Genomic DNA, 12,388 nt, shown 5'->3' with positions numbered 1-12,388 from the left:
GGGTACTACGGCGTACTAAAAGCCGATTAGCGGCAAACGACGCCACGTAACGCAAGGCGCTTGCGTGATGCGTACGTAGCACCATTCCGCAGTACTAAAACTCTCTAATTTCGAGAAACTCTATGCGAACCCCGCGCGCGATCTGCGAGATCACGCGTAAACGAGCGAGAGCACGCGAGAGCTGCCACTATACGGCGACGACATCCGGCGGTGCTGGCTGCAACAAACACACGTGCGCGGCGCGTGATAGCGCACCGAGGACACGGGCGGCGCGGGAAGCAGCGCGCCTGCAGATGCCGCCGCGTCCTCCCTGCCTCGCGGCGGGGGCGACCGCGTCGAATACGCGATCGCGCGCCCAGATTGAAAAAACACTCTCGCCCATTCACAGCCGCCACGGGCGTCTCTCTCCCCTCCCTCCGCGCAGACTAATAAAACCTCGACGGCGCGACGACGAGCATAACAAGGTAGGTAGGTATAAACTTTATTTTTCCTTTGTAAAGGAAAGGTGCAATGGAAGAGAGATGAGGAGAGATTGCTACGCTCGATAGTCCTCCGCAACCCTCTCTGCCCAACCCAGGATGGCCTCCTGGACGTCGGGTTTCAAGCTGCGCATGGCAGCCTCCCACTGCTCCTCATTACTAATTAGTTTTCGAAGGGACGGTGGAGGGGGGTGCTTAGGGCACCCCCACATGATATGATTAAGATTTGCTTTCTGTGCGGAGCAATATTTACAGGAGGAGGACGGGTAAAGAGAAGGGTACATGAGGTGAAGAATGTAAGGAGAAGGAAAGGTGTGAGTCTGCAGCTGTCGCCACAGTACTTCGCGCCTTCGTATGGATTTCGACGTTAGCGGCGGTAAGGATAAACGACCAAGGCGGTAGTGACTACAGATGTCGTGAAATGTTAAAAGGCGATCCCGCGCAGCAAACGGTGCCGTTGTCGAAACGGGGCCTGGCTCTTCCAGCGCCTGCGCCCGGAACGTAAATCCTCGGGCGCTGGCGTGAGCCGCCTCGTTACCGGCAAGGCCCGCGTGCGCGGGAGTCCATATTAAAGCCGTGTCTTGTTGCGGGGGATGGGCCAAAAGGAGGGAGAGGGCTGTTTTGGACACCCTACCCGCTCCAAAATTGTAGATGGCAGTTTTTGAATCACTAATAATAAGTGAATAATTTGGAACTGTAAGGGCCAGAGCTATGGCTGCTTCTTCCGCCTCCTCAGAAGAGGAAGCAGAAATAGAAGCAGCAGCAGATATCTGACCTAGCGAATTCACAACTGAGAGGGCGAAAAAAGGACGAGTACTGTATTCGGCAGCGTCAACGTAGAGCACTTCTTTAGAAGTAGAAAATCGTTTTTCGAGAGTTTTTGCACGCTGTCGTCGACGTTGCTCGTGGTGCACAGGGTGCATGTTTTTAGGGAGCGGCGGAATGAGTAGATTCTTGTGTATTTCACGCGGAATAGTGTGTTTGGCGTTAGTGGTTGGAGTTGGCCTGATACTGAGGGTATCGAGTATGTATCTTCCGGTCTGTGTGTTGGAAAGACGAGCATATTGTGAAGTTAAGTGTGCTTCAATAAGTTCAGTTAAGGTGTTCAATGTGCCTGTCTCCATGAGCCGTGCGGTGGACGTTCGAATGGGGACTCCGAGAGCGAATTTGTAGATTTTACGTAACAAAGTGTCTACGTTATTTTGTTCTCTTCTCAGAAGGAACAGATAAGGGAGAGAATAAGTCACTTTATTGAGGACGAAGGCTTGGATGAGGCGGAGGAGCTCTGCCTCTCGTAGCCCGCCATGCTTATTAGATATCCTGCCTATAAGGCGTAGAGTGTGGTCCACAGTTGTTTGAAGTGCTTTAATGGTGTGTGTGTTTAGTCGATTTCGTTGTATGTGTAGTCCAAGCACCCTGAGTCTGTCAACTTTAGGCACGGGTGTATTGTTCAGTGTTATTTGTATATCAGAGATGTGCTTTTCAGAGCCCCGATGGGCAGGAAGGAGGAGCAGTTCAGATTTAGTGGGTGAACAGGTCAGATTCATGTTACCCGCACAAACCACCACCCTGTCAGCAGCAGTCTGCAGAGTTTCCTGAATGTGACCATCGGAGCCGCCTGTCATCCAGAGGGTAATATCATCTGCATAAAGTGAAAATTTGAGATCTGATATGGATCTCAGCGTTCGAGCCAGCGGCATCATCGCGATGTTAAAAAGGAAAGGTGATAACACTGATCCTTGAGGTGTGCCGAAACTCCCCAAGGAGTAAGAACAAGAGTGTTCAGACCCAATGTAAATAGTTGCCGTACGGTTCGAAAGGAACGCAGATATGTAATCATGAATCTTTTTACCAACGCCTATAGCGCTCAGTTCACTCAATATGGCAGTGTGGCTGACGTTGTTAAAAGCCCCATGGAGATCGAGACTGAGAATTGCTTGAGTATCGAGGCTAGAGTTAGGGATAATGATGTCATGCTTCAGTCGAAGCATGACATCTTGACTGGAAAGGGATTTACGGAAGCCTATCATTTCGTGAGGGTATAAGTTGTGTTCTTCTATAAATTTGCTAAGGCGGTTGAGGATTACATGTTCAAGTGTTTTTCCGATGCATGAAGTGAGGGAAATCGGACGTAGGTTGGCTGTGTTTATGGGCTTACCAGGTTTTGGTATGAAAATAACTCTGGCGTCCTTCCACGCAGCCGGCAAGGTAGAAGTGTCGAAGCAGTGGTTAAAAAATTTAGTGAGGGCTATAATTGAGTTTTCATCTAAGTTGCGGAGAAGTTTATTATTGACGAGGTCAGGGCCTGGTGCAGATGAGGTGCGAAGGTTCGCAAGCGCGTGTCTAACCTCAGCCTCCGTTATGGGGCTACTGAGATCATCATTTGGTTGTCCGATATAGTCAGGTGCATCGTATCGATACGCGCTGGGTAGGTGTTTGTCACGAAGATCATTAAAAAGAGTGTTTAAGTTACCTTTGTGCGAGTGAAGTAGTTTGTTAATGTGATGATTATTTGCGGTACGTGATATGGTAGGGTCTAATAAATGCCGCAGGAGCTGCCATGTCATCTTGCTGTCTAGGTGGCCATGCATGCTTTCGCATTTCTGGGTCCATTGTTGACAAGCAAGCTGTATGGCATAGTCCTGAATTTGCAAATCGAGTCTCGCAATTCTCAGTCTCAGTCGGCGATTGTGTCGCCTCTTCTTCCAGCGTTTGAGGAGAGATTGCTTAGCTTCCCACATGTGAAGAAGTCGGGTGTCAACTATTGTAAAAGGCGTATCAGGTGGTAACATGGTGGTATGCGTTTTTGTGTCAGTGTGCAATTGCTGTACCCATTCCGAGATATCATCTATCTCAGTAGGCGCCGAGCAGTGACGGGCCTCGCGAAACTTGTTCCAGTTAATAAGGCTCAGGCGCTTGGGAGCTAAAGGTTTGTGTCGGAAGTGTATGGTAGTTTGAATAATGTAGTGGTCACTACCGAAGTTAATGTTCAGGTTGGTCCATGTGACAAAGTGAACGCGATGGCTGAGTGTAAGATCGGGAGATGTATCTTTAGCTACACTATTACCTAATCTAGTGGGCATGTCTATATTGTTGTGGAGGGTGAGAGCATAACAAAATACGGGAGCGACGGCGGAGGAAAGTATTAAGAGTGCGACGAAACGTGCCCCACAGAGGAAGGTCGACGGAGACGGTGGCGTCGAGTAGCAGCGCGGCGGAACGCCGAATACCTTTTCCTTCTCCTCGGAAGAATGACTTTTTTCTTTCTCCTCCTCCTCCTTTTCCTATCGCCTCTCGTATAAAGCATGCGTGCCGCGTTACTCCTAATTAGGCACTCTACTCCAGGCTCGTCTTTTTATGTCATAATTACGCCTACTATCAAGTCCTTCCTTCATCACCTGTTGGTTTCTATAACTATATTCTTTCTTTTCTAAGTGTAAGCAGCCGCAGCTATGCGCGCTGGTCACGGACGTTTCAGATAAGAGGGAAATTAAGGCGAGCCGTAGTAATCCCAATAATAAAAGTAAAAAAAAATGTCGACGGCGAAACCCGTCCGAGATGGTCTCGGCTGCGCGAAGCTGCTGTGTCGTCTCCTTCGAGAGGCGTTACGAAACGACGAACGCAGCCGCCGGACTTCCATCGTACGTACACACACCCAACGCCGATGCAAGGATTTCGCTGTTGACTTGTGGTCGCTTTAACCCGCAAGATAAAAGCAGTCGCGCCAACGCCTAGGCGAACCATACACACAGTACATAAGCCGGGCTGACCGTCATAAGACGACGTACACGAAATCGAAACCACCGCGCCGATACTGAGCCAACGCCGAACGAAATTCGTTTCGTCACCCCGTGCAAACCATTGCATTAGATTATTAGCTCAAGCTACCCTGTGGCATCGGTTAAACGCACTGTCAAGTACGAATCAGACAGCCCACCCAATGCATTGACATTTTAGCAACCCATTTTTTTTTTCAACATTAGGATGCCACGGCCGGCACTTGCGCCCTTACCCTAGCGGGAAAGTCGAGAAACACCTCTTGATCACGGAGGCTTTCGGCAGGTATACGAAACATATAGTCTCGTATACCTGTCATTCCATCGGCTCCCAGAACACTCTCTCTCTCTCTCTCTCTCTCTCTCTCTATATATATATATATATATATATATATATATATATATATATATATATATATATAAGAGATTTGCTGTTATACGCGTATGAAGTGAATGTTACATAGGGTATAAAACCAAGAAAGAAAGGTCACTCCTACAGACCGCAAAAAGGCGCTCGTTAAGGTCAGAAAATGCACATGAAGTAAGCACCGGTGGCGACACCATCCCTACCCATTTATGCTCGACGACAGAAGTTTAGACACGGCGCACATGGGCATGCGGATTAACGGAGGCCATGGTCACATGATTTCGGAGGTCACGTATGAGTAGCAGAAAGGACGGATAATTGGAACAAGCAAGAAGGGTTTCCACTTACTTTCTTTCTTTTATTTAGAATGTTATTTTAGTGCAGTAGAAAGCGGTAGACGAAAGAACGCACCGAAGTTCTGTTAACGGCCTCACTAATGAAGCCAAACAACAAAAACAAAGACGAAGGAAAGAAGGAAGGAAAGGACACCGCGTTAAAAAAAATTGAAGTATTGTGGGCATTTAGTATACGCATCCTCTTCACCGGTACATTATCATCATTATCATGTGTTGCTCATGCATCCTCATCGTTGTCGCGTATCATCATCATCTTGGCTCATTCATCGTAGCTGTCGGCTGCCGGTTCCTCGGGCCTAATAAGGTAATCCTAACCAAGACTTCATAGTATCAACATTTAAAGTGATATCTACGGAATCAAAAACACGGAATCCAGCATGAGGCAGCGGCCCGAAACACCGTTCAATGTGGCCGCTGCAGAACGGGCGAGCCAAGTGAGGGCGGATTTTGTATAGAGACGGCTCTATCTATCTATAATATCGCGAACTTGCGCCACCGCGCTTTCCTGGAACTGCTTTCTGGCAACCACTTTCTTTTTTTTTTTTCCTTTCTTTCACGTGGTTGCGTCACGCCGTACAAATCTGACGACCCATCTTTCGACTGACGAAACACGCCGCACCAGGAAAAAAATACGAACCCGGTGCAGCAGTTTGCTTCCTCAAAACTACGAAGTATACGCGCATAGAGAGAAGCGGCGGTAACGCGCGGCTCGCGCGTGTACAGGTTGATACACCAGTAACAACTGTCACTTGTTCGGGAGAGAAAGAATAACACACACACACACACACTGCTACCCATTCCCGCGACAATATATATATATATATATATATATATATATATATATATATATATATATATATATATATATATATATATATATATATATATATATATATATATATATATATATATATATATATATATATATATATTGTGTGTGTGTGTGCGTGTGTGTGTGTGTGTGTGTGTGTGTGTGTGTGTGTGTGTGTGTGTGTGTGTGTGTGTGGCGCTTGTGAGGCGGCACAGGAGTGCATGTGTTTGCTTACTCACCTTGTAACTGCAGTCGCGGCAACCGGCGGTAACCCCCTTTCATCATAAAGAGGTTTAGTTTTAATAGAGACGCGACAAACTACGTGAAAGGAGCTTTGTGCGGAAATCAAGTTGTAACGAATCGTGTACCCGATTCTCGACATATTAAGTAAAGGATACCGTTTGCTATTTAATACAAAATTATCTAGCTTGTTAACAAAAAAAATACCGCTGTTTAATCAAGTTTTCCTTCCTTTTTGTTCTTTTTTTTTTTCCGAAGCAAAAGTCATTGCGTCAGCGACGAGTTACGAACGAGCGAGAAAACGCACGAAGGAGCCGCTCGGCTTCACCGGCTCCTACATTCGGAAGGGGTGGCTTTCCTGCACGGGAGTCTGCACTGCTCAGCTTACGCCGGCAGGAACAGCAGCAGCGGGTCCAGCGGGCTCGCAGGGTTGCGCAAGGCGATGGAGCCCTGGACTGAGGGCCCCACCCAAAGAAGGCTCAGTGTGCATTTGTTATTAATAAATGTTTATTCTCTCTCTTTCTCTCCTGCATGACATGGACGTCTCGGCGGGCAAGACGTCTGACCTATATGCGCAACTCTGCTACCTAAAAGTAGCATATACAGTCTACTCAAAAGCAGGCCTGTTGATGGCCCAGGTGCAGTACACGTTTCAGATGTTGCGCGCGGTAAATTAATGCTGTATAGGAAGCAGCCTTAACCGTAGCGTACGCAGCGCGTAGCACGTGGCAGACGTACAGCCTTACGTACGCTGAACTAAGATTCTCTAATAACTGTCAAGGTTTTACGCCCCGAAACCACGAGATCATTAAGAGAGACGTTGAAGTGGAGGGCTCCGGAAATTTTGACCACCTGGTGCTTTTTAACATGCGCATAAATCTAAGTACACGGGCCTATAACACTTCACCTTCATCGAAATGCGGCCGTCGCGGTCGGGATTCGATCCCGCTACCTTCGGAACAGCAGTGGAGCACCCGTATAGGAACCAAAACACCGCGGCAGGTGGTTAACAGTTGCGTTCGCGTGATAACTGAAGCCTATAGAGGACCGACGCATGCCTTCTGCCTTAACACCTTCATTTCTCCGTGAATAAGGTCGTGTGCTCGTACAAATCAAACGGATGAAAGAGAGTACATGCAAGGAGAGGGGTAACTTGCAAGGCTTAGTGGTTTTTCACTAATCGTAACCTAATTCAGAATACACAACTTATTGCGTTACCACAAAACCGCACTCCCGAAGAATGTTTCCTGGAATTAAAAGTCGGTGACCCCGAAAAACCCTATACAGCGGGGCGCGTCCACGGAAATGCCTCCACAGACACTAACATACACATACATACATGCCAAGATACAAAGGCAAGAGGAGTAGGGTACGACGTTTGCTGTTTTCTGGCAAAAACTGGCCGCTCTTGAGGCGGCCTAAAGTTAGCCATACTCTGCTTCGAAAGAAGCACATGCCACAAAGGCGCCGCCACTTCGAGCTCGAACGGCGAGAGACCGTTGAAACGTAGGGCGCGAAATGCGCAGGAAAAGCGAATGGCACAAATGCCGACCAGGTCACGGATCGTGCATCAGCTGCAGTAAACTAAGAAAAGAAAAAAAAAAGAATGAGGAGTGATTGTATACTTTGTGCTACTGTGCACGCCCACACGCGGGTTTCTTAGACTACACTTTACATTAAAAAAAAATGTCTGTGTTTGTGAGTGTGTGTGGGGGGGGGGGGGGTGAAAGGGGCCGCTGTGATACGGATGAGTCGTCTCACGCTGCTCCAAAAAAGATCCAGATGTACGATTTATGGTCTCGATATGCGTGGGCGACGCACGCAGGTATACGAGGAGCACGCACAATGAGCGGACGCGAGAACGGGCCTCGCAAAAGTGTAAACACGCTCCACTGCATGACGCCGTCTCGCCTCGCCTCGCTACACGTTCGAAGCCCCCTTCCATCCCCCATCCCTATCGCGGCGTCTACGAGCGTTTTCGTTGGGATCCTACCGGTAGCCGCACGTATCCCAAGTTCCCGCGGGACGCGCGGAGAGGGGGCCCAGAAAAACCGTACGTGCATTCAGCAGAACTCACGCTCACTGAAGTCCCTCCGTTCTCTCAGACTGAACGTGCGTACACAAACCTCGTTTCGTCTCACACGCATTCACGAAAGCGCATACACTCGTGGCCTCTGTCGGTGGCCGCAGAGGAGGAGGAGGAGAAAAACTTTATTCATCCCAAGAGGGAAAGGTGTGGTGGTGGAGTGTCAGAGGAGCCTACCCAGCGTAGGTCTCCGCTACCCTCTTGGCCAAATCCAAGATCTGGTCCTGGACCTCGGGCGCCGAGCTGCACATAGCAGCCTCCCACTGCTCCTTACTATTAATGTGTAGAGAATCGGGTGGTGGGTTTCGAGTACACCCCAACACGATACGGTCTAGGTTAGCTCTTTGTTGACAGAAAATGCACAAAGGGGAGGGGTATATTGCAGGGTGTATAAGATGGCGAAAAGACGGGGTAGGAAAAGGCCGCAGAGGCAGCCGCTCGCGTTCCTTCCAAGCCCCGGTCCCTTCTTTTGAAGCTGTCAGTCCACAATGAGCAGCTGCCAAGACAAACGACCTTTCTCCACTCGCAGCGGCAGCGGTGAAGAGAGAGCAATCCAGTAAGACCGACTGGCGTGAAAAAATAAAAGGGAGGAAAATACAAAAGGAAGAAGGCTTACAGACAGCGGTTGATTTCTCCTATTTTGTTGCACACTACAGCGGTTTTATATGATAAGCATCGATCGGCTACAATTCACCCTCGAAAGAAAAAAAAAAGAGTGGAGTGAAACACTCAGCTCATACGGTGCCTTGTGCCCAGAGAAGGGAACTTTCAACGAGCCCACTGAGTTACACATGCACCAAGGAGGTTTGTCCGGTCTCCACCCACATTCGGTGATGGGTGTGTGAGATTTCTGACTGAGTTCAACAACTATATGTAACTGATTACTACCTGAATAACTACATACAACTGAAGCGTGAGTCTACACCGGCGAGTCTCGGAGTTGTCACCGCTCTGAGCTAGATATGTAGGTATGAGCTGCTCGAATCCGAGCCCTGTTGATACGTAACACACCGTGTAAAGCAAGTCCTATTACTGTGTGTACCGCTGTCCTTGAACTCTGTCGACATACCGGCACCGTTATAATCGGAGGCGCTCTTTTCATTTCACTGTATACTGTATTTATACACAAATCCTCTAAAGCATCGTGCGCTGCACCGCGATATCGCACACTGCTCAACCATGCAGCGAAGTCCTGATTTTTAATCTTCCTCATCCCCACGGTACACCGGTAATCGAACACACCGCACGTATTTCACCAAATAAAAATTCCCGGCCACCTTGTGGCCAGAATGTTGGTATCACAGCGCGATAACCTTACAGAATATTAGCGTCGTCAATTGGGCTGTTTCTTACACACTGACTCTGAACGAAGAAACAGCGCTGGAACACGACGGACACTCTGTCCTGTTCTAGCGCTGTATTTTTTCATTCGAGGTCCTTACAGAATATATTTTAATATATTAAGTTTGTACTGAGTGCACGAAGGCATCGTTGACTTGGTCCCTTTCGCACGAGTTGATTCGAATGTAGACCAGGCGTACTGCATTCGCTCTTCAGGAACGAGTGTCCCGAGCGCTCAAACAAAGAAGTCGATAACGCAGTTTTTTGTTTCTTCTCTATTTTTACAGTTGACGCCCACGGCAATTGACACAAGCCTTGCGCATGACGTACCGACCATAGTCTCCTTTATTATCTATGCGACGGCAATATTCTCGGCGATCAGCCGTTCCCTCGGTTTCCTTCGTTACGTGCTGTGCCGTTCGCACATTCGTTGATTCTGAGTATCTTTGCAGTTTTTGCGACTTTCTTAACGCAATGCCGCCTGCTCCCTTCAGGTAGCCGCTTTAGCGCGACATATTAAGTTGATTGGGTCAGCACGCGTTCAATACGCGGTAACAGTGTGAAATGTTCGACGGTGTCAGCCCATACACACGCTGCGACCGGAAAAGCCTACGGGTCGGCCGATGATGAATAATAAACTTTGTTTCCGAATCCGGCATGTCTGTGGCCTGGGCTAGACCGCACAAGGAGGTACCGAGACACCTTGTCTCTGTACAGCCTCCCTGGCCTGCTGGATAGCACATTTCTGGTCTCGAACCTCCGAGCTGAGCAGCACAAGCCGCCACTGTTCCCGGAGGCCCTCAGGAGAACTTGTTGATATGTTGGGGCATTCCGGTCGGCCGAGTTCGATAAAAATATCTGGGGTTTCAGCGTCGCTGCTCTGGGTGCCAGTCGACTGAGTCTCACTTTTACTGCAGGCGAAGTATCTTCACGCGGTCGTACTGCTGCGTACTTAGGACGCACGCTTTATACGAGCAGACCCGACTGTGACCAAGTGGGATTCGTCTATCACAACAGCTTAGATCGCTGGCCGACGAAAGTAATTTGTGACGTTTTTCCATCGCGTCCCAGCACTTCTAGAGTAAGCCCCCAATCACCACATTACGAAGATGGCCATAGTCCCTCACTGTAAATAACGACGGGGCAGGTCCCCAGGCAGGATCATCAGAAGACCCCTTTCCCTCGTCCATTGCGCAGGCATCACGCACATGCACGTCCAGTCATCGGGAAACGAATGCCCTATCAGTCCAGACAGCTTCTCTCTATCTTTTTCATCTGAAGTGCAGACCTGTTTGGAACCAAACTTATACAAAGACAGGCTCGTGCGCCCCGAGCGTTGTTTCGCTTTTTCGCATACAAATGCGATCGGCGCCGCGGCTTAGCCTGCCCTCGGCCCCTCGCCGACTGCTCCGGGTACCGCCACTCCAGACGATCTTTTTATAACCTACACACTGCACTATAGTGGCCCGGTAGGCAGAAGGAACGTCGTTCGTGACGTCAGCGTGACGTCAGAGACGCGCTCTATCCGCCGCAGTGCGGGGACGCGCGGGCCTGAGTGTTTTTGCTGGATGTGCGTGTCGACTTAGTAAACCGACCTTCCATAAATAGACAAACATGGACATGTATTCCGATTTGATTGATTGATTTGTGGGGTTTAACGTTCCAAAACCACCATCTGATTATGAGAGACGCCGTAGTGGAGGACTCCGGAAATTTCGACCACCTGGGGTTCTTTAACGTGCACCCAAATCTGAGCACACAGGCCTACACCATTTCCGCCTCCATCGGAAATGCAGCCACCACAGCCGGGATTTGACCCCGCGACCTGCGGGTCAGCAGCCGAGTACCTTAGCCACTAGACCACCGTGGCGGGGCGACATGTATTCCGAGAGGCCGAGGTTTAAAACCAAAGGAGCATGCTAACGTGGTTGCTTGGGCGAGTTGGTACGACGTGATTCGCTTAAAAAAACAGCGCCAATAACGAGGGACAATAACGAGGTCTGTCTCCTTCTTTCTCTTGTCTCTCGTTATTGGCGCTGTTTTTTTTTTAAGTGAATCAAAGGAGCATGGAATTTTATCCCTCTCGCGATACAAGTGCGGTATGTCTCGCCTTGCCGGGCTGCGATGTCCCTGAATGGGTGGCGAGCGCGTGCGATGCTGGCGACACCAGCCGGTCATCTGCGGGTAAAGCCGGGCGCTTGAGACGGATGCCAATGTCGAGCCAAGCGGCGCTCCAGTCATATCCGGTTGGCCCGTCGGTATGCAAGCAGAATGCGGGGGCCGGGCCATATTCTTGTTCGCCTACTCTCTGTGACTCACACACACTGAGTGAGATTGGCCGAGAATTCAGCGGTTTTACCGATTTATAGGAAATTATATGATGAAACTAGTACTCATCTTCCTTTTCTTCACTATGGTACTACTATTTATACCGCCATGACTGTAACTTCTGTGAACACCAAAACGGGCGATCCAAAGTGCACACTACCACGTGATACTACTACTACTACTACTACTACTACTACTACTACTACCACCACTACTACTACTACTACTACTACTACCACTACTACTACTGTTAATAATAATAATAATAATAATAATAATATGAGTACGAAAAGCTCCGGAATAATTCAGAACGCCTCTTCGGTTTCCCCAAACAATCAAAAAAAGGGAAAAAAAAGCGAGAGCGGCGTTAATTCTTTTATTCTACTTCAGCCGTCATCGGAATGCGATCACTCGGAGTCGAACAGGCGACAGCAGAATCCAATACTGCGGCGATTTCGCACCGCCAACATTCATCCTAACGTAACGCCATAAGCGACTACGTCAGAAATAAGTAGGTTGATCCCATTCTCGTTGTCTTTAATGCCTGACGTTGAGATTATACGAATAAGGCCATTCGGAAGTTGAGCGGCTGTCCTCAGTGCTT

At 48.9% G+C, this 12,388-nt stretch overlaps 1 long non-coding RNA gene across 1 annotated transcript; it reads left to right on the top strand.

The window, feature by feature from the left end:
* The first annotated feature begins 200 nt into the window (after positions 1 to 200).
* Positions 201 to 6,548, top strand: LOC142794133 (uncharacterized). Its single transcript, XR_012892096.1, has 2 exons — positions 201 to 464; positions 6,288 to 6,548. It is a non-coding gene; the product is annotated as an uncharacterized LOC142794133 (long non-coding RNA).
* Positions 6,549 to 12,388: the final 5,840 nt, after the last annotated feature.

The sequence above is a fragment of the Rhipicephalus microplus genome, unplaced genomic scaffold (assembly GCF_043290135.1).
Source record: "Rhipicephalus microplus isolate Deutch F79 unplaced genomic scaffold, USDA_Rmic scaffold_376, whole genome shotgun sequence".
Lineage (NCBI taxonomy): Eukaryota > Metazoa > Arthropoda > Arachnida > Ixodida > Ixodidae > Rhipicephalus > Rhipicephalus microplus.
This window is presented reverse-complemented; position numbering and strand designations above follow the sequence as displayed.